We start from the raw sequence: 23,084 nt of genomic DNA, 5'->3' as shown, positions 1-23,084 counted from the left end.
GATGAGATAGTTCAAGTGGCCGAGGAGTTCTATAGGGATTTATATTGTACCAGTGGCACCAACGAAGATAATGGAATAGGGAATAGTCTCGAGGAATTTCACATCCCACAAGTAACGCCGGAAGGAGTAAAGAAAGCTTTGGCAGCTATGAAAAGGGGGAAGGCCGCTGGGGAGGATCAGGTTACAGCAGATTTGTTGAAGGATGGTTGGCAGATTGTCCTAGAAAAACTGGCCACCCTGTATACGCGATGCCTCATGACCTCGAGCGTACCGAAATCTCGGAAGAACGCCAACATAATCTTCATCCATAAGAAAGAGAACGCCAAAGACTTGAAAAATTATACACCGATCAGCTTACTCTCCGTTGTCTTCAAAGTATTTACTAAGGTAATCGCAAATAGAATCAGGAAGACCTAAGACTTCTGCCAATTAAAGGACCAGGTAGCATTTCGTAAAGGCTACTCAACAATAGACAATATTCACACTATCATTTAGCTGATAGAGAAATGTGTGGAATATAACCAACCCTTATATATAGCTTTCATTGATTACGAGAAAGCGTTTGATTTAGTCGAAACCTCAGGAGTCATGCCGGTATTATGGAATCAGGGTGTAGACGAGCAGTATGTAAAAATACTGAAAGATATATATAGCGGCTCCACAGTCGCCGTAGTCCTCCATAAAGAAAGCAACAAAATACCAATAAAGAAGGGCGTCAGGCCGGGAGATACGATCTCTCCAAAGCTATTCAAAGCGTGTTTAAACGAGGTATTGAAATAATTGCATTGGGAAGAATTGGAGAAAAGAGTTAATGTAGAATACCTTAGTAACATGCGATTCGCTGAAGATATTGCCTTACTTAGTAACTCAGGAGACCAATTGCAATACATGCTCACTGACCTGGAAAGGCAAAGCAGAAAGGTGGGTCTAAATATTATTCTGCAGAAAAGTAAAGTAATGTTTACCAGTCAAGGAAGAGAACAGCACAGTTTACTATAGGTAGCAAGGCACTGGAAGTGGTAAGTGAATATATGTACTAAGGGCAGGTAGTGACCGCGGATGCAGATCATGAGACTGAAATAATCAGAAGAATAAGAATGGGCTGGAGTGCGTTTGGCAGGCATTTTCAGATGATGAACAGTAGGTTGCCATTATCACTCAAGAGAAAAGTGTATAACAGCTGTGTCTTACCAATACTTACCTGCGGCCCAGCAGCCTGGAGGCTTACGAAAAGGGTGCTACTTAAATTGAGGACGGCACAACGAGCTATGGAAAGAAGAATGATAGGTGTAACGTTAAGGTTATAATATGAGAGCAGATTGGGTGAGGGAACAAACGCGAGTTAATGACATGTTAGTTGAAATCAATGAAGATAAATGGGCATGGGCAGGGTATGTGGAAGATAACCGGTGGTAATTAGGGGTTACGGACTGGATTGCAAGGGAAGGAGCGCGTAGCAGGGTGCGGCAGAAAGTTGGGTCCACAACGATCCACAGCTATCCGTAGCATATGTCCATCGATTGGCCCCGCATAGTCAATATGCTGCGTTGACCAACGCTCGCCCGTTTCTGGCCATGCGACCGGGGTTTTCTTGGTGGGCATAGGCGCTGCTTGTACGCAACTGGGATATGACCTAACCATGTTCTGAATATCGTTATAAATCCTGGGATACCAAAGCAAGGAACGGCGTAGCCGCTTCATTGAACAAATACCTTGATGGGTGTATTGCAGCAGGCGTAACATCTCCGCTCTTGCGCTGTTAGGCACGATTACGCGATGGTCCCAGTATAGAAGCCCATGACTCCACGTTATCTCAGCCTCCCGGTTGAAGCATGGTCGCAAATGTAGATCCTTAGGCCCCAAGTTTCTTGGTCATCCTTCCCGCACCTAAGTCGTCATTGTGCGAGGTGAGAAAGGCCAGTTGTTCCGCGGACACAACACCATCATTGAAGTTTTCCATGAGCAACACATACTCGCCATCCCCGGTTCCTTCCAGGGTCTCTGGCTGAGACGTTGCGGACGTCGGGAGTCGGCTGAGGGCATGTGCTGGAACGTTTTCCTTTCCCGGCTGGTGTTTGATGATGTAGTCGTATGCACTCAGCAGCAGGGCCCATCGCTGGATTCGGGCGGCGGCCATCACTGGTGCAGCCCGATCTGGATGAAAAAGGGCCACAAGCGGCTTATGGTTAGTCAACAGTGAATGTTTTACCAAGTAGGTACTGTCGAAATTTCGAGACCCGAAAAACTAGAGCCAGAACTTCGCGCTCCAGCTGTGAATAATTTCGCTCGGCTTCAGTCACTACCCGAGAACGAAGGCCAATGGGCCGACGCACCCCGTCCCCGACATTGTGAGAAAGCACTGCGCCGACCCCATCCGGGGAGGCATCGCATTCCAGGACAAGAGTAACTGAGCATGTGTTGGTGGGCTAGTTGGTGAAGCATGATTACAAAGACGGCGCTGAATAAAACAACACACGAAGAAGGGGGACACGAGACAGCACGTAGGCGCACTAACAACTGAGTGCTTTATTTCTTGACATAGTAATATATAGCTGCTGTCAAGGAACAAAACAACAAGAATAAACAGGGCAGTCATCTGCATCGCACAAGGAAGCCAAGATACAGTATAACTTTTAAGTGTCACTCTCAAGATACGCCAGTTCCTTTGTCGAAAGCGAAACTGAGGCTTCACTGATACAATCAACACCACGCTATTTTATCTCAAGCGCTTCCAGTATCTCCCTTGTCAGTAGATGGTCAGCTCTGTACAGAACACTGGTTCTATCGAAATCTGGGATGCACTTGTGAGCCTTACAACGCGCACTTATATGACCGGAGAGCTGGTTTTCCATCTTATGTCTATGCTCATCTAATCTGTCATTCAGTCATCTGCCCGTTTGGCCTACATATGATGAACCGCACGACAAGGAGACCGAATAAACTACTTTCTGTACACATCCAAGATGTTTCTGCCCATGTTTTTTTGCGCACACCTGTTTGTTTTTCCGATTTCCTGCGTTCACTTTGGCACACATCAAACCAAGACGTTTCGGAGCGGAAAATATAACACGAACACCAGCTCGTGTACCTACTTTTTTGAGATTGTGAGATATGCCATGAACATATGGAATAATGGCACACCTGGTTTCAGAAGGGCCTGCTCGACCCTGGTTTACAGCGCTAGGTTGCTTGAGCTGTTTGAGCATTTTTTCCGCAACAGATACGATCACATGGTGAGGATAACTTGCCCCATTGAGGCGGCTGACCTGACAATGAAAACTGCGTTGCAGCTGATGCACGCATGACTTGTTAAGTGCGTTGGTTAAACATGATTGAATGATGCCTCGTTTTATTACTTTTGAATGAGCTGAATAGTAGGAGAGGATAGGTTTGCTAGTCCTTGGCTTGAACTGCCAGCACACATGACACGATGAAAATGTGAACTCTAAATCTAAAAATCTTAAATAGTTATCAGCCGGAAGCTCATGGGTCAGGGTTAGAGGATGTAAGGCTGTTTTAAACTCTGTCAATACTAATGATGACTGGGTCTCCAATTCTGGACTGTCACAATCTAAGAACACTAAAAAATCATCGACAAATCTAAAAATCTGCATAACATTTGTCCCCGATATGCACTGCTTTAACAGGTTGTCTTTTGAAGCTAAAAAGATGTCGCTTAAAACAGGGGCTATACACGAACCTATACGACACCCTCTTTCTGTAGAAAGACGTCGTCGTTCCATTTTATGTGCGTGGACTTCAGGTAAACGGACAGTAGTTCCAAAAAGGAACCTACTGCTATGCCAGAGGCATTCTGGAAAGCAATTGCTCCATATTTATCGATGCAGTCATTGACGCTTTCCATCAAATCATTTTGTGGTATCGAGCAATACAAGTCCTTTATGTCAACAGAGAAGGCGGATAGCATTTTGTTCTCATTCTGTGCCATTTATTTTACGACGCTTTCCGAATTCTTCACGCGAAACGGGTCGTCAATGGGTAGTCTACTCAAATTTTGCTGGAGAAACAAGGAGACCTGTTTTTGCCATGACCCATTTTCTGAGACTATGACGCGGAAGGGGCAGTTATATTTATGAGTTTTTGCCATGAAGAATACATCAAGGCTCAACTTTTTCTCCGACTCTATTGCAGTCCGGGGCAGTTGGAGAAGTATTATGACCGGGGCAGTTGGAGAAGTACGGGAGAGGCCTTTGCCCTGCAGTGGGCGTAACCAGGCTGATGATGATGATGATGATTGCAGTCACAAGTTTCGTTAAATTCAGATTCTTACACAGCTTTTTGGCGTTGCTTTTTACTTTTGCAAGAGACACTTTTTCGCGCTTCTTAAAAACCCCCGAGAGAGCTTCTGAGGCTTTTGATTCAAACAAGCGTTTCGGCATTACAACAAAGCCACCTTCCTTATCGGAGGTTAAAAAAGACAGGGATTGTCCTTTCAAAAAACTAACTGTTCTAGCTACAGGAATCTTTCGAACAGATGTCTTACAATGTGTGAGCACATCCACGACTTCCGAAGTGCACCTTTGCTGTTCTTCCGTTGAGGCTCGCCTGGAAACCTGCTTGACCATTCCAAGTAGCTCCGCAGGAACCTTCTCCGGTTGTACGGCGAACTTCGGCCCGTAGGCAAGCACGCGGCGTACTGAATCTGGGACGGCAGCGTCTCCGAGGGTGATCAGAGGACTTTCTGCAGCTGGTGGTTTCTTCGGTACCTGTGCTCGAAGTCTCGGAAGCATCAGCTGCCACATGTACTCAGCGGAGGCGTTGATGATCCGGTTCCATTCCCACCAGAGTCGTCGACCACTGTGCGGATTGGCGGCAAGCAGAAGAGTTGCCCGAAGGTGCTCCCTGTGCAACCGTGCTTGTCTTTGCCACTCGGAGCGAAGAATCTTACACACTCGATTCGCATGTCCAGTCATTGTTGCCGCTTCTTGCCGAGGACGGATGCTGGGCTTCTGTATCAGACACAAGGTTCTCCCAAAGGACGTCGCAGCGATGTTTTGCTTCGGTCTACCATCGCCTGGACATGCGAATCGAGCCGACACTCGTGACCCTGTATCGACGTGCATGTCCACTGGAAAGCCCCCGCAATTGAATGTGCGTACAATGGGTTGCGTGATACTGACGTGGCTGACATGACTGCCTGCTACTTCGAACGCAAATATACCGTCCGTGCCCACAAAAGTGCTCCCCCCTCACCCGAAATGATCGGGTACTTACCTGAGGCGACAGCCCTGGTGGCGCTTCAATGAACTCTCTCTCCCTCTCGACGGAAACAGGCTCGGGCGATATCACCCCGCTGTTGGCACGGTAAGCATGTTGCCTAACGGAACCGGCAATCCTCTGCTTCGAGCCCTTTCGCTCCGCAGCGGTTGGACGAAATAATCCGTGGCCGTTTTGTAGGGCGATAAGACTGTCCTCCCATCGCATGTACGATTCCTTCAGCAGCGTGGACCCTTATCTGCTGCGCGCTCGCTTCGGCCATTTCAGCTGATAGCACGATTTCTTCTGCTTCACTCCTCTTCAGCTGCGGCTTCGCAAGTAACTGTCGACACACTCCTGCGCTTTGCAGCCCACAAACGATGTGATCTCGCAGCATACGATCCAACGTTGAGCCAAAATTGCATACGTCCGCTATTTGACGAAGGAAACTGAACTTGGTAAGCTGTCCACTTGTCGCTCGTCTCGTCAAACTGCGGCGGGCTGGCATATCCTCCCATGGTGGCGAAGGCTGCGGCTAGTAAGAGGGCGGCCCGTTGTTACCTCATCCTCGTCGCCACTGAAGAATCCGCCCCATACACGGCAGTGGCTGGGCCAAGACAACGTTTATTGCTTTGATGCGTGTTAATATAGGCGTTGTACGAGACGGTTAGAGAAGGAGTGTGAGGAGGAGGAGCATCGGTGATAACTGTTGCCGTAGGCTGGCGTGACGTCCTTACGATGTAGCACTATCTATCTATCTATCTATCTATCTATCTATCTATCTATCTATCTATCTATCTATCTATCTATCTATCTATCTATCTATCTATCTATCTATCTATCTATCTATCTATCTTGGACCCAGTGGCCCAAGTTGCGTACCTGCTTGAGCCACTGGGCATCCGGTCGTGGTCGTGATGCCGCCTTTGTCATTCTATTGTCATTCCAGCTTCATGATATCTGACTATCGTAATGCCGTGACCGTCACTCCTCCTACTACGACAAGTGGCGTAAGATGTTTAATGCTTTCGGCCACAAGGTCTCGTGGTCGTGATGTGGCATCCTGGTCGTTGAATCGCCGGGGCGTTATTCCACCTTTATCGTCCGGCATTAATGATGCCGTCGTTATGCCGTCGTCGAGATGTCATCATGATCATTCAATGGTCATCGTTAGAGCTTCGGGATCTGGCTATCGTCATGCAATCGTCATCACGCCTTGTATTCCGACCCAGCGGTCCCTGTTGCCTAATAATCCGGGCCACTTGGTTTGTTTACGTGTTTCTGATGCCGTCATGGGAGTTGCATTGTCGTCATTATTGCTTTGTCATTACACTTCAAAGGGGAGGTGAATAACACTATCATCCTACTCTCGTGATGCCGTAGTCATCACGCCATGCTCGTCAAACGTTCTTTCCCATGCCATTCGTGTTCACGCTGTCGTTTTATCATGGTCATCAGTTGAGTAACGTAATCCTATTTTCATTCCATCGCCATCAAACAGCATTCTTCGCTACATCCACGTCAATGTTTCTTTTTCATTGCATTGTAACCATGCCGCCTTCATTCAATAGTGACTATCCCATGCTTTTCATGTCGTCATCGTCAGACAGTCTCTATCATGCCTTCATTATGAGAGTATCATCGTAATGCCGTCGTGGTCGGGCCATCATCGGCAATTCAGATTTGACAAACCGCTCTTGTCATGGCGTAGCCGGCATGCCATCGTGCTATTACAGATATCATGATACAGCCATCGACACGCCATTGTCCTTATACACTCGCCGTCATCCCTCAGTTCTTATACCGTGGTCATGCACTCATCGTCGCTGCATCGTCATCATACAGTAGACGTCGTGGACTCGTTGTCACACTGTCATCGAGATGCCGTCGCGGTCGTTTCGTTGTCATGAATCTAACTTCTACATCCAACTATCGCCATGCCGTCGTCGTCAAATCGTTGTCGTTATGCCATCGTTGTCACATTGTCGTTTTACTATTGTTCTCACTTCAGTTTCATCATCCCATTGTCATCATGCCGTCGTCGTCATACCAGTTTCATCGATCCATCGACGTCATTACTTCTTCCACATTCTGTCGTCATCATGCTGACATCATTTAATCGTTATTGACATCATTCAATCGTTATCATTGCATACTCTTCACACAGAGGCTATCATGCATTCGTTGTCATAAAGTCGTCGTCATGGCGCCTCGATCGTGCCATCGTCGTTTCCGCTTCTTCAACTGGTTGTCGCCACACCCCCGTCGCCACGATATCGTTGCCATGCAGTCGTCGACATCTCATTCTCCTCGTGCCATCGCCACTTTGTCGTCGTTAATAAATAATTTAATTAACGAATCTGCATCACATTGTCGTCATGCTTTATACAACTGTGTCGTTCGAGTAATATCAGTTGGGGCCCAGAGAAATATGCCCCACTGCCTGGCACACTTCCCATCGACTATATTTTTATGCCTTCGACCACAGTGACGACATATTGCCAATGAGGCGCAGAACGATGTTCTGTGGACCACCGTGTGACAAAGGACACGTGCCAGGGTCGAGACGGGTGCTCGTACACTAGTATCATTTCGTAACCCAAGGAGGCTTCTTGCAGGACGTCGAAGGAGAGAAGAAGCATTTGTGCCTTCTTCATGATTCTAAATCGCAATTGTTATTATGTTGACAGCGAATGTGACTGGCGGTGCATTGCGCGTTGAGCGCCGGTCTAAGTTTCGTGACTTCCTTGCTAGTAACGTCAGCAGGTTTGGTTGCATCTGTTATTCCAACAGGAATCCTACGCACCTCAGCTGATGATGACAGCGTTATTGTTAGCTATTGCTGTTCCACCAAACTTTGCAATAGCGGTAATAACAAACTGCATGATTTCGGCAATGCACCTAAATGCCGGGTGTTAAGTTGCAACGTTATAGGGGTAGCTGGTCCTATGAGGCGGTTGATATTTGACTTGGGGATCTCCTCTACGGACACTTGGTTAAGCGACCTGATGAGTACAAAAACCTGAGGCTTACTCCCCTGCTCCTACCACAGTTCCCTTGTGTCTTCGGGTGGTGTATCTGGGGTAGTTCGTTGTGCCCCACTCCGGTGCGAAATCGGTCTCGCACTCGATACTGTCCTCCAGGCCCGTCGTCGTGAGCGTCACCACTGTCAGGGAAACCGATTCGGTCAACCCCACTTCCGTGTGCACGACGGATGCCGGGAGCTTTCCCTGCCGTGTTCAGCTAGCGTTCCGGTGTTCAGCGTAGACTTTATCATTACGAGAGGCCAGGGTTTATTGTGGGGGGCGCTCTAATTGCTGAAACGGGGCTAGGGAGGGTAGATAGCCGTGAGCTGATAGAGTCCATCCGGTAAAACGAGCCGGCAGAGCCGTACTCGTTCTAAGCCTACGCGTGAGTAGGCCTAGCTCGTTCATCAGGACTGAAATTCATTTGTTGAAGAAAAGGTCCTGATAATGGTTGAAAAGAAACACTGTCCACTTCCGTTGTAGTGGTTCACAGTCCTGTGCACTAAGATTCGGACGTACACTGTGAGAATATTTGCTGGAACGCTAAAAGAAAACAGCGCCCATATGAAGCATGTCTGATCCGGAAGCGCCTTTTCTCTCGAATTTACCGCTAAATGGCAACTGCATTTTTTTTTTCGCTTTGTTTATGCAGAAGACATATCCATTTCATATTTGCTAGCTAATCGAAGTTCCTCGTATACATGTCTAGTTTAATAATGGGAGCAATTGAAAACTTTTGTTTGGCACAATAAAAGTTGTGTGCAATTTGTATGGGGAGTGTGTCACAATTTGGAACTTTTGCAATTTTTACAGCAACAAGAACTACGCCTTTTGCGAGTGAGTGACAATATTTTTAATAAATGCAGGTTTTCCTCAAAACAGAGATCAGCTATTTGCTGTCCCGCGAAGGTCATGTGTAGCTAAACTATCCATTATTTTCATATCATCAGGTTACCAGCAACAAAAACTGCAAATAAGAGGAAGTGTTGTGCACTGCTCGAATACAGGCTCTAATAATTCATAGTTCATTCCATAATAACATTTCCGGAGCTAATTGATAAGCTGCAGTTGCGAGCAATATGCAATATTTTTCGCGCAATCCTAACAGTCCAGCTCTAGAAATCGGGGGAAGATGTGTGAGGCCGCCAAGCAAGAGAACGAGGAAGGGCCCTGGAGGTGAACAAGATCGCGCGCCGGGGAAAGGAGCGTGCTGCAAAGTACTGGCAACTAAACGAACTTACAGGAGAGAGAGAGAGAGAGAGAGAGAGTGATTGTAAGGAGAAAAAGGCGCTATTTTCTGCAGCCCTTTAGGGAGACGACTCAGCGTCTTCGAGAAGGGGAGTGGGGCATTAAAAAGAAAGGAAAGAGAGAAGAGAAAGAAGATCGAGACGATTGCAGAGCCCAGTACCATTGAGTACCGCTGTCAGCGGTAGCCATGCGGCGCATTCACAATTTACAAGACAGCCCCGGTTCCTCCAGGAACGTAAGAAGGTGCCGGAAGGTGGAGCCGGGAAACAGCAGCTGAGATGCTGAGACCACCGAGAGTCCGAGGCGTCGAAATGAAACGTAGATAGAAGCCGTCGCTTTGACAAGGCGGGGCAGAAACAAAGTATATTGTCGATTGTTTCGTCCTCGCCGCACGCTGATCAGGCTGAGGATGAAGCCAGGCTTTTTCTGTACCTCCGGGTTGCCGTTCGAGAGCAGCCAATCCGCAGGTGCAGCAGGAGAGACCGCTTCTTCCTTGTGAGGCCACGATCAGGAATTAGACAGGTAGGGAGACCACTGGCGACGTGCCGATCTGGGTGGTGTATGCCGCTGCAATGTGTGCCTTGCATAGTCGAAGGTCGTTACAACAGGGCTGACTGGTACTGTGGCCTGGTTTGCTGCCTTTGCCAGGACGTCAGCTTCCTCGTTGCCCTGGACACCGACGCGAGAGGGGAACCACAGTAGCGACAGTTTGAAGCCACTCAAAGCAAAGGTGCGAAGATTTTCCGCCAGCCGGGCAACACCAAGGCCGGCGGTCTCCAGTTTATGAAGAGCAAGAAGCGCCGCTCGCGAATCGCAGAGGATCACAACCGGAGAATCCTGGAGACCCTCCGCCAGAATGTCTGCAGCCAGGTGGAGGCCAGCCACCTCAGCAGCGGTGGAGCTTCAGGCGAAAGGCAGCCGGCACACTCCCGAGCGTCGAAGGAGAGGGATCACGCAGGAGGGCAGTGGCAGATCCGGAGTCTGCACGGACGGCGCCGTCCGTGTAGAAGTGGAGATGTCCGTCTAGCCCGTCCCTTAACAGGAACGCCAATGCTTGGTACAAAGCGCAGGAGAATGTGTAGGTAAGGTTGAGCGAAGTGAGGATCGAAACGCGGCGAAACGGGCCGAGGAGGAAGGTAGTGGAACGCGCACTGGGTTGACATCCTCTAGCAGTTGCTACCGGTTTTCATTCGATGCATACGTGTCGGGCTCGTTTCGTGATAACGTCATGCCCGCGCGCCGTACGCTGTGTGGGCGAGTTAAAGCGTGCGAGGGTGAGCCGATGATGGCGGCTGAATCTCGAGTGCAGAAGGGCCAGAGGAGCGCCGTATTCCTCCGCGCGCATCACACCTTGGCACCAGCGATGGAGCGGGCGCGTTCTACTTCAGCAGCGCATGGTCGCTCGCGCTTCGAAGTGGGCCGACGGCTTCCAGGTTCGTTTGCGCTTTGTTCTCACCGTTCAGTTTACTATGAACCGATGAAAGCACGAAGGTTGCTTCGCTCGCTGCTGCTGCCGCGAATCCTAACGTCAGCGTTTTGAAAGTGAGTGGCCGCGGTCATCGAGTGTGAAGTCTTAATGTTTGCCTGAGCGCACTGGCACCATGCTAGACAATTTAAATAGTAACCCGAAGCTTACAACGGGGTGGTCCACACCGTCGGCTACTGCGTGTGTCACAGCCGCGTGAGCCCTGTCTTGAATACGATCTGTGACACGGGCAGTGTAGGCGTCAAAGCGCACTGAGGGTTGATAGCGTCGTGTGCGCTATAGCACCCACACGCTTTCGTGTCACCCGCGTTCAGGATGTGAAACGTCATTGTAACTTTGTTGCCATAGCTTTCGATCTGGTAGTGCACTACAAGTGGTATGAGCAATGTAAGGACCGGTTCACAAGAAGGTGGTCTTGTCGTAGTCTTCGTGACAAGCGGAATCAGCTGTGGCTTCAGTCGGGTGAGCTCATAGCCGAGCATTTTCTTTCTAGCTTGCATCAGTGGGCTTTCGAGTCCCGTTAAGCGCTTCTCACCCAAATCATTCGAACACTCCTGCTCAATTTTGACTAAATGGTTAACCTTCGCGATTTAAGTGAAAGAAAGAAAGATAGATAGATAGGTTCAACAAAATATGTGAAATCTAGAAAGTGCATTAAAACGTATTTTTAACCAGGAACAAGTACCGTGAAGGTAGCAATATAAGCCATTCGGGATTTACCGTCAAATGCGAATTTGCGCTGCTCAGGGGATCGAGATGCCTTCGCAGTTTTTCACAGATCGTGGTATCTAGTAGTTAGCAAAATGGATGCGATCTGATGCCTTGGTTAGCTGGCAACATAGAGTGCCTACTTCGAAATTATGGCGGTTCCCAATACTGCCAGGACAAGGCGCTGTATTTCTTCTTGTGTGCCGTCACTATTGGCGCTTCACCTTTTGAAAGCTATGCACCAACTCGCCCCACAACGTGTTTTACTGCAGTACCCAATACTGTATCAGGAGGAATTTCTAGCCCCTCGTGGCATACTATCTGAACGGATTTTGCAGGTATTCATATTGTAGCTAGGGACCCGCTCCTCGTCACAGAAAATCCTATGGCGGAAGTCTTCCGATTCTTTCGTGATTTTCCCATCGCCTTTCGGGTGAGAGAAGCGACCAGTTCCACCATTATTTTGCCCCCTGCTCGTTTTAACTGCTGTCAGAGTTCGTCGATATGCATCGTGTACCTAGCCGAGTTCACAACCGCCGGCGTGCGTGAGATTCCGGAACTACGAGGTCAGAACCGTTTAGGAATCATTCTATATTGTGTCACCAATCGGGAAGAGCAAAACAGATCTATCGCGGCTAAGTTATGGAAGTTTTTAGGCTTGTAAGATTTACGAAATGGGCTGCAGTAACTTCCGAAGTGCGCTGCCGAGGCGTGCCTACTTAGATGCCCCCCATTTGTGGTCGAATCGAGCGAATCGTGTACATTATTATATTTAAACGCGAGTAGCGTTATGGGCTCCGCAGAAAATGTGATGTCGGAGTATTCCGGCTCGTTTGTGAGCGAAAGTTTCCGCGTATATATACGTGCATCTATATGACAGTGCAGCTTATGAACTCTCGACGGCTCGGCTTTCGACGCGGATAAAGAAATGAATCTTTTAGGCATGTAAGATCCTCGGGCTGAAATTCCGTGTCGTAAGACAGCCTCACAGCCTGCAGGGTTATCTGACTGAGCTAGCTTGTACACTCGTTTGTCCTAGAATTTCAAATAAAAAAAATTTAATTTGGTAATCTTGAAATCGCCACCTCCAATACTCAAACATTTACAGGCTTGGAGTGGCGGCTGACAGCGGCTAAAACGTCGATAACCAGTGGGGCTATACTAATCCAATTAGGAAGGCCCACTAAGCTTCAACAGAGACACTCACTCACCAGAACAGGAATTGGCCTCGCTGGTGCAGTATTCGGCCCCTACCTCCCACATGATTCCTACTATTAACTCATGGCCCTCAGCCCCAGCAGCTGCAGAGCCCCTGACCAAGCCGGCGGTCAGACCAGTAACTTAGCAGGGGGTGCTAAGAATTTCTGGACCCGGACAGGCCGCCAATGGAAATCAACCTTTAACACCATTTACCACCTTGCAACCTTTAACACCTGATTTCATTCGAAAGAGGCTAACTTAGCAGGACTCTTTCAGGAACTATCAGGCATTGTTTGGGATATCATTGGCCATAGTGAGGTAAGAACTGGTGAGGCTTTTACAGCGCTGAGTAAGGGCCGCGTCCTCTGCAATAGAGGACTTCAGAGAGAAAGTTAAGCATGGTAGGATTCCTAATACATAATGACATAGCGGGCAACATTCACGAATTATACAGCATAACTGTTAGGGTAACAGTAATCTTAATTAGCTCAGATGGTAGAGCGGCTAACAGTAACTAACAGTAATGGTTAGCTCAGATGGTAGAGCGGCTGCCCCGGAAAGGCGGTGGTCCCGGGTTCGAGTCCCGGACCAGGACGAATTTTTGTTCAACTATAAGGCTTTTCGATCGAGGAACGCGTATGGGTTTCCTTTGCAGCAATTGCTACGAAGGGTGGATGTCTGATTTTCCCTTTATGCATTACTTCTCTCCACCTTGCGGGTTTCCGCAGAACTACTACGTCAAACTTGATAACAGGTACAGAATAAAGATGCTACAAGCCTATACTCCCACCTTCAGTCATGAGGATGATGAAGCAGATTAGTTTTATGAAGATATGGACTTAGGCAAGCCCAAATGGTGAAGCAACGAATGAAATCCATCTCATACTTTCTACCAATCTCACCATAGTGCGGGATGTAGAAGTGTTAGGTAGCGTAAAATGCAGTGATCATAGTTTAGTGAAGTCTAGGATTCACCTCAATTTGAACAGAGAAAGAGTAAAATTGGTCAAGAAGAAACAGGCCAACACAGACGCAGTAAGGATAAAAGCTGACAAATTCCGCCTGGTACTTGCAAACAAATATGGAGCCTTAGAACAGCGAGATGTAGGGGATATAGAGGTAATGAATGAAACCTTAACAAGGCTGGCTTCAGGAGCAGCACTTGAAGTTGGAGGCAATGCACAAGGAGGCAATGCACAAAGAGTAGGTGAGCTCCTCCAAGCAACGAAGGATATAATAAAGAACGGCAAAGAATTAAAGAGCCGAACTCAAAAGATCAGGTAAAATTCTCGGAATTGTCATAAATGATCAACACGGAGAAAATAAAGAATATCCGAAATTATAACGTAAAAAAAGGCCGAGGAAGTAGTAATAAATGAGCGCAGCATGAAATCAGTGAGAAGAAAACTTGGTATAGGTCAAACCAAGATCTGTGCACTGAAAGATGAGCAAGGCAATATCATCAGCGATATCGAAGATATAGTAAAAGCAGCGGAAGGATTCTATACTGACCTGTAGAATACCCAGAGCAGCCAAGATACCTCCATTGAAAGTAGTAATGAACATGTTACACAGGCTTCTTCTATACCTTGTAATGAAGTTAGAAGGGCCCTAGAAAACATGAAACAAGAAAAGGTGGCAGGAGAAGATAAAATAACAGTCGATTTGATCAAAGAAGAAGGAGACGTCATGCTTGAAAAGCTTGTGGCCCTTTATACGAAATGTCTCACGACTTCAAGAGTCCCAGAGAACTGAAAGAATGCCAATGTTATACTAATCTACAAAAAGCCAGGCACTGAAGAATTGAAAAAGTATAGGCCCAGTAGCCTACTTCCAGTATTTACAAAATATTCACAAAGATAATTCCCAATAGGACAAGGGCAACACTTGACTTCAGTCAATCAATTGAACAGGCTGGCTTCAGGAAGGCATACTGTACAATGGAATACATCCAGTAATCAATCAGGTAATCGAGACATCTGTAGAGTAGAATCAGCCTCTCTAGAGAGAGAGAGAAGAATACAGGAAGGCAGGGATGTTAACCAGTCAGTAGTCTGGTTGCGCTACCCTACACTGGGGGATGGGAGAAGGGGAAGAGACAGAAGGAAGATCAGCCTCTCTAAATGACTTTCATTGATTACGAAAAGGCATTTGATTCAGTACAGATACCAGCAGTCATAAAGGCATTACGGAATCAAAGAGTACAGGATGCTTACGTACGTATCTTGGAAAATATCTACAAAGATTTCCACAGCTACCCTAATTCCCCACAAGAAAAGTACGAAGATACCTATAAAGAAACGTGTCAGACATGGAGAGACAATCGCTCCAATGCTATTCACTGCGTGCTTGGAAGAAGTATTCAAGCTATTAAATTGGAACGGCTTAGGACTCAATATTTACGGCGAATATCTCAGCAACCTTCGGTTTGCAGATGACGTTGTCAGGTTCAGCAACACTGGGGACGAGTTACAACAAATTATGGAGGACCTTAACACCAAGAGTGTGAGAGTGGGGTTGAAGATTATTATGCTGAAAATAAAGGTAATGATCAATAGCGTGGCAAGGGAACAAGAGTTCAGGATCCCCAGTCAGCCTTTAAGTCTGCGAAGGAATAGGTTTACCAAGGTAAATCTCTACCTAGTCAGCCTCTATAGTCTGCGAAGGAATAGGTTTACTTTGGTCAAGCAAGGTAAACCTTAGCAAGAGACCTTAGACCTGCAGGGGACTTAAGATAGGTTGTTTATGATCATGATGACCCACCGTGGTTGCCTAGTGGTTATGGTGCGGGGTTTTTAAGCACGAGGCCGTGGGATCAAACCCCGGTTACGGCGGCCGCATTCCGATGGGGGCAAAATGCGCAAACACGGGTGTACTTAGATTTAGGTGCACGTTAAAGAACGCCAGGTGGGTCAAATTTCCCGAGTCTCCCACTAGGGCGTGCCTCATAATCAGATCGTTGTTCTGGCGCGTAAAACAGTATAATTTAATTTAATTTGGTAGCTAGTGGTACTTTACCGTAAGCATTACCACTATAATTCGCAGGTAAAACTACTTGTGAATCACCTGCACGTCTAATCAATTGACTGCCCTAAATACCATAGCTTCATCCTCATGGGTAGGCGTTATTGTATGCAATGCTATCGCAGTAAGATTCAGCGATGGCGGCAAAAAAATACTAGGGCTAGATTACACCTTAGCGGAAAAACTCGCTCTTGCCATATGTATTATCGCGAATAGCACCGAATTAGGATTGCGGGAAACACAGGAAATAAATGTATCTTTTAATCTTGAGCCGATTTTCTGACGATTTTACGAGGCAATCTTCAGTAAGATCGAAAATTGGATTGTCGATATAGATCGAATACCCTATTAACACTTTGAGGGTCAATGGTGTAAATATACGGCGCCACGAACGAACTCCAAAATGGTCGATGCCGTATATTTACTGCACCGTCTGTATATTTAAAAAGCGCGCCAATTTCCTAACTCTTTCTTTTCTGTCATGTGCTGCCACCATGTGGGAAAACAGGGAAAGTTTTTTGCGCGCCTCCCTCTCTCACTTTTAGTTGCATGGTTTGTTTTAGCGCTAGTTTGCTCCCGCGCGTCTATATACTACCGCTCGCGCATTGGCGGACGCGCGGGCTGGCGGCGGTTTGGGATTTGTCCCGCGGGCGGTTTCGGCTTCTTGCGCTTGCGAAACGGATGGCTATCTTGTTACTTATCGCTCAAAGGGCGACCGCTTCTTTCTCGCTCGTTTAGTACTCACAGGGGTGCGCATAGGAAGGATGCCGCCGTGCATGCGTTTCCTTTGCTCTTTTTTTTTTAGACTCGCGCAACCTTATTGCCTCTGGTTGGCGATAAGATAAAGATTAGCGGAAGTTTGTCACACGTTTTGCTTTTTTGACGGGCACGCCACCACACAGTTTTCTTGAGTCCGCGCACCTACGCAGTTCGATAACGCCGTGGATTTACATATTAGTGTAAGAGCAAGAACATTTGCCGCTTGCGAAATATTCTAGCGTGCGCATTTTCAAAGCCTTGTAGTATAACAATGTATACAATTTTCAATTCTGATAAGTTTATTTCCTTTTTTATTGTTGTTATTCATGAATGAAGGGTAAATATATACCAACGCAAAATATATTTTTTTCTCACTTTACGGTTACCCTAGAAAAATTACGGAATTTGCTTTCGAGATAACTCCTTAAGAAGAATTGGAATCTGCAATAAAAAATCGACCCTGGGCGGCCACCTATTGCGAAAAAAATCGCCCCTCAAAGGTTTAAATATTTTAATGTACAGAGACGTACAAAAATTGCACCAATAGACTACATAACAACGAGATACAAATGATTACCCACCAGAGAAAAATATTAAGCGATCATACTGGGGAGCTTCAGGATATAAGTACATCCGCAGTGAGAGTGGTTCAGTACTGAAAAATTCATGGCAATCGATGATTTGTTGGTAAAAAGAACAAAATAAAAGCACGCGTGGAAGCCACAGTTTTTAACCAGTGTTCCAGTGTGTTTTCTTTCCGATATTTTTGTAACACAAAGAGCTAGAAAGCAACGAACATGTGACGAATATTCTCCAGTATCTTTTGAAACACTGAAACAAACGCTACGATTACATGCGTAACGACCGCGCAGTATTTAACGCAATGAAAGCAGAAAGTCGAAGCCCAAAGCAGGACATAAGGAGAAAGGGGGAGACAGACATATCGCACATGAATAAGGCTGAAGAAGACGCCAAGGACAACACAGGGGAAATTACTTGTACTTACTAACTGAAATGAACAAATTATCAATTACTGGCAGTGAAAGTGCATGAAAAAACATACCCCAGGTAGGGAACTATCACTCGTCTTCGCATTATGCGTGGGAGGCTCTACCAATTGAGTTACCACGGCGCCGTGTTCCCCTCCACTTTCTGAGGTATTTATGTGTTACTATTAGAACTAACCCTGGGAGTGTTGGCCAGCGCCACCACTCACAAACCTTGGCAGCGGCTGGTCACGGTACTCGTGACGACTGCGGCAGAAAGGATGTTCCACATCGGCCGCCAAGGTTTGTTGGTGGTGGTGCCGGCTAAGACTCCCGGGGTTAGTTCTAACAGTAACACATAAATACCCGAGAAAGCGGAGGGGAAGACGGCGCCGCAGTAGGTCAATTGGGAGAGCATCGCACGCGTAATGCGAAGACGTGAAATCGTTCCCCACCTACGACGTGTTGTTTTTTGATCCACTTTCAATTCCATTAAGTCATAATTTCTTTAATTCAATTAGCAAGTACTATTTCCCCGGTGTGGTCCTTGGTGTCTTTATTTGTTGGCTTCTGATGATATGATTAATAAAAACGGCGCGCCTCGGTTAACCCCTATCTTCTGGCTTATATATATATATATATATATATATATATATATATATATATATATATATATATATATATATATATATATATATATATATATATATATATATATATATATATATATATGAATTTAGATATGAAAGGTACGTCGGAGTTTAATTGAACCGAACGCACATTAGCCGCAATAGCCTATAGTAACGCAGACAATTTTGTGTGTGTTCCCCATAACTCTCTAATTAATTAAGTTCAATTAAAACCCAACTTTTCCTTTATTGGCTGAGGAGCGCAAGTAAGATGCGCACACTTGTAGAGCACCTTCAGAAACCACCGATCGAGTTGTTTCCTTTAAGATACGTCTCACGTAGTCCTTTTTTCTTGGTTGCAAAGAAGGCCCGCGAAATATGAACAAAGCCACATGACTGAGCGCTTGCACAGTGGTATTGGGCTGCTTTCAAGCGCGCCTTCGGTTGAAGGTTTACCTTCCTTTGACCATGACTTGAATAACCTATTAGACACCGAGAAGGTACTACGAGTTCTTAAATATGTAGACGACTTTCTCGTGATTTTAAACACTAATACCTTCCAGATGAGTACTTGTGTTGATCATGAAATTTTAAGCCTCTTTAGAATGCATAGAAAAGGCCTAGTTTTTACTCATGAACTTCCTGACAATGACACCTTGCAGTTTTTAGATAAGAACATGTTTTTAGTGGGCTGCACAATTGCTGGAAATACTCTCAGCAAGCTCGTAAAGAACTCTTGCGGTTTGATTCAGCAAATAGTAAGGTGATAAAACGAGCGATCGCAACACAATGTGCTGGGGAAGTCTTACGCTCACTTGGCTCTTGATAGCTTCAATTACCACACTGAGCGCCAACTGGCGACTGGATTCCAGTGTTCGATTTGGACAGCTGTGTCCGGGACTCTCCTTCAGAAACTGAAGGGTAGAAAAATGCCTCAGCAGGCTATACGAATAAGAAAGCCGGAAGTGGTGCCCTACATTCACAAGGTAGCGGACAACCTGAAGAATGTGGCATAAAGGTAGGACGTGCCTATTGCGTTCTCTGCTCCACGAAAACTTGCTGAGTTGTGCTGATGCATATCGGGACGTCCGACCAAATCTGCCTGTGGAAAGAAGCGTACCAAGCCATACGTCACATGCACCGTTGACGTTGTGTACGAGATGCCGCTTAATTGCGGAAAGGCATATATCGGACAAATCGTCCGATGCCTCAACGATCGGGCGCGGGAACATGAGTGCTCTGTAGCTAACAAAGCTTCTTTTCATTTACCTATGCATTGTAGGGCCTGTCCCTGTGAGCCAATTTTTTCCGCTATTCTAATTCTGGGTAGGAGTGGCATTGCTTTGGCCAGACAAATCACGGAGGTATATCATATCAGAAAGAAAAAAAAGTGCCCGTATCACCGATACGTCAGTTGTTTTGCATAGCATAGAAAAGCTGTTTTTAGGAATGATGCTGTAATCCATACACTTCCTGATATGATGCATTGGTTGGCTTGACGGCTAGTGTGCTCTCGCGATCTAGGTCTGCTGTGTACCTAAGTAAGCGAAGTCTGCAGAATAAAATTTAGTTGCGAGTTCGCGCTTGTCCTGTGCTGCTTTGTCTATCTTCTGTCCCATCTCGGAATCGCGCTTACCAGTACCCAGTTGCTAAGCATGAACCACCTAGCCCAGAAACAAGTTTTGTTAAAGACGCGATATACCACCATCACCTCTGGGTGGTATATTCGACAACTGGAGGTCTTAATGCCATGTTTACACAAAATACAGTTCATAATAATATGTTTGAATAATAGTTGTGCACTGCGTCGATTGCACATGTGCCCAGATTGTAACTTATATAAATATTCGTTCACAGCTTTGTTTATTTATTAAAATACATATATGCACCCCGGAACAACCTGTGATTCGAGAGGTTATTAGTATATATGCTCGTAAGGTAGCTTTTAGAAAGATATCGCGTATACGTAGTTTCAAGAAATAGCAACCTGCGGACGCTTCCGGCATAATATTTTTGCCAATTGAATATGAGGGTGGTATTCAATTTTATCTCATTATTCTCATGGGCCTCCACAGCATATTGAGATCAAGGATGGCATTTGTGAACGCTTACATAGACGTGAAGAAAATTAGGCTATATTTAAAAGAAAGCATAAGTATAATTATGGCGGTGCACTGATTTCAAACCCCAGAGCGTGAATTTCTCCCAAGAATTGAAGCATTGTTAAACACGAGCGAATATTAACGGGATCGGCAGGGTCAGTTCCTAGAAACTGTCCCCTCGAATGTATTGTTTCCTGTGATTGTGCTGTGCAATGTGGTAATGAAGAAAAAATAATAATATCTCTGTCATTTTTTTGCGCGTTCAGTTTCTCGCCTGTGTCATTTGTTCCTTTATGCACAGTCGAGTTTACTACACGCAAACGTAATGTTCCTGACGTGAGTCTTACGTGCCATTGTTTGATAGTGTTTAAACATCAGCTTACTGTCTCGTCATGCGGCGCAAGGTTTTCTTTTCTGTTCGGCAAAATGCATGATGAAAAGAGGTGAACGGGAACAACAAAATTAATAATCTAGTGAAAATTATTTTAAATGACTAAATATATTTATTAAAAACGTAATTAATGTTTCGCTAAATATTTCTTTCCTGGTTGGCGTTCTCCCTTTTACATCACGTTTTTATGGTACGTTTTTAGAACAGATCAACTTTATTGCTATCTGGGAATGGAAGTGCCGCTAGTGAACGCAAAAGGTCCCACTAGCTTAATTTGGTTGTAAATGCATCGTACACGTGTTATTGCTGTGTATGGTTTGTAAACTGACTACATATGCTAGTCGTATATGTAGTAATACAACCAGCGCTGTCATTAGTGACTGCCCTTATCAGAATCTGTAGAAGCAACTTTATTATCGTAGGCATATTTTTGACACGCTTTCCAAGAGCACACACATCCATAAATAGATAGATACACACATAGAGACAGATAGACAGACAGACAGACAGACGGGAGTACGGATGGACGGACGGACGAACATACAGAGATACAGACAGATGGGCGAACGGACGAACATATTTTATTAAGACAAGTCTCATTCATGCACGATAATTGGAGCAATAGCGTCTGTATAGTGGGAGGTACAATGTCAGTTTCTGCTTGGCATTTTCCCCGACTCGCTTTTCTGGGCTTCGGTTTTAGACAGTTAACTTTCTAGATTATGTTTACTTACACGAAAGGAAGAAATGATAAAAAACGAAACCGGTTGGATCTTTCGCAAGTTCGATTGATCCAATCACCAGAATTCTAAAAGAAAAGATTGCTTGCAACGAAGAGAACAAGCACTGTAGCATAGTGCGTTTGTCTGAGGCCTATATGAGTGAGACCTATCATGCAAGGAGCGGGTTTGAGAGATAAACTGTCGCGTGGAGATTTAGATGATTTATGTGAAGTTATAGTACAATATAGTGTAGCTCTAATGCTAGCTAGTGCTACAATGACACTAAATCTATCTTTATTGCAGTGCCATGGGAAGATATATAACAGCAAGCAACAAGTGTTTATACATTTCAAAGAGGAAGAAGTGGTTTCGAGTTATACATGAAGATACCATATGACTAACAATATTGTTATGCATAGCCGTTGACCTAGACTCCTCTGAGATGCTGCACTGGTTAGGATGCCCTGTGATTTAATAAACATGAAGTGAACAAATATTATTGTTTTTTATTCAGTAAAACCACCCAAATTATTCAAATCTCACTCCACGACATTTTGTGTATTTTCTGTCGTCCAACAAAGCTACGTGTGGAATATAGAGCCATGTAAATTGTGAGTCATAGCAGAATTGTGCTGTCGAAAACATCAATGATTATTAACAACTCGAGCAAAAAAGTTTAGCTTCGCTACGCTTCAATGCTTCAATACGGATCAACGGCGGAAGCTACAGTCATTGAGGCATTATTCGGGAAAATTATATATCGATTAAGGTGGCCGTGGTAGGCATCGAGCGTTGAAAAGCACTGCCGGTGTATCTGATGCAATAAAGCCATAGAATAAACGTAGAAGCAAGAGTAGTGATATTTGCTGAGTGCATATGCGCATATAACTTACGCTAAGGGTCAGCGGTCAAATATAGACACATTATTCTGCTCTGCAGTCACACGAAGAATTGGAAACCCGGATGGCGGTAAGCGAGAGCCTTTGCCTCTCTTTGTTTTATTATATGACTAATACCCCTGCGGGAGGAACTGTCAGTGTTTTGTAAGGTAGATACGTACTTGTGATGGCTTTTAAAAGAGCTAGACGAGGATCGCATGAAATGTAAAAGTGATGTACCTCGACAGGGAGAGTGTGCAAGAGAGACTAAGGAAATGCTGGACGATGAGCAAAACGAGAATAAGGTAAAAGCAGGAGCCAGCGTTTCGACAGGTGGCCTTGTCTTCTTCAAGGCGACATATGCTTTCCTCGCCCCAGTGTATACAGGTAGGGTTCCAAAGAGCGTAAGGCGGGTGGGTGCGGCAACGAGCGAAGGTGTGTTAGCGGCGAGGGTGCCGAATTGAGAATAAAGGACTGCTGTGCACAAGGCCAACACGGCCGTTTGTGACTTGGTTTGTGACTTGGTAAATTATGACTTGGTAAAGGCGACAGCAAGACACAGCAGCTACAGCAGAGTTTTTTTATGCCATGCTCGCCCGGGTGGTAGGCAGGGCTTGAAGCCAGGAGCCAGGAACTATCGGCGATTGTTTATGGAAGTCGCTGATTTCCACATGGCCTATGGGCTATATTTAGAACGCGCTATAATGC

At 45.8% G+C, this 23,084-nt stretch overlaps 1 protein-coding gene across 4 annotated transcripts in view; it reads left to right on the top strand.

Annotated features, from left to right (window-relative positions):
* The window catches only part of LOC126529486 (uncharacterized), a 63,840-nt gene extending 41,848 nt beyond the window's left edge, over positions 1-21,992 (top strand). For all 4 annotated transcript variants that reach the window (XM_050177073.2, XM_055069798.1, XM_055069797.1 and 1 more), the window contains one exon: positions 21,802-21,992. The gene's annotated coding sequence lies outside the window, so the exon portion shown is untranslated. The remainder of the gene's footprint in view (positions 1-21,801) is intronic.
* The last annotated feature ends 1,092 nt before the right edge of the window (positions 21,993-23,084 follow it).

The sequence above is a fragment of the Dermacentor andersoni genome, chromosome 8, assembly GCF_023375885.2.
Source record: "Dermacentor andersoni chromosome 8, qqDerAnde1_hic_scaffold, whole genome shotgun sequence".
Taxonomy (NCBI): Eukaryota; Metazoa; Arthropoda; class Arachnida; order Ixodida; family Ixodidae; genus Dermacentor; species Dermacentor andersoni.
Note: the sequence above shows the minus strand (reverse complement) of the source record. Positions and strands in the feature narration are given on the sequence as shown.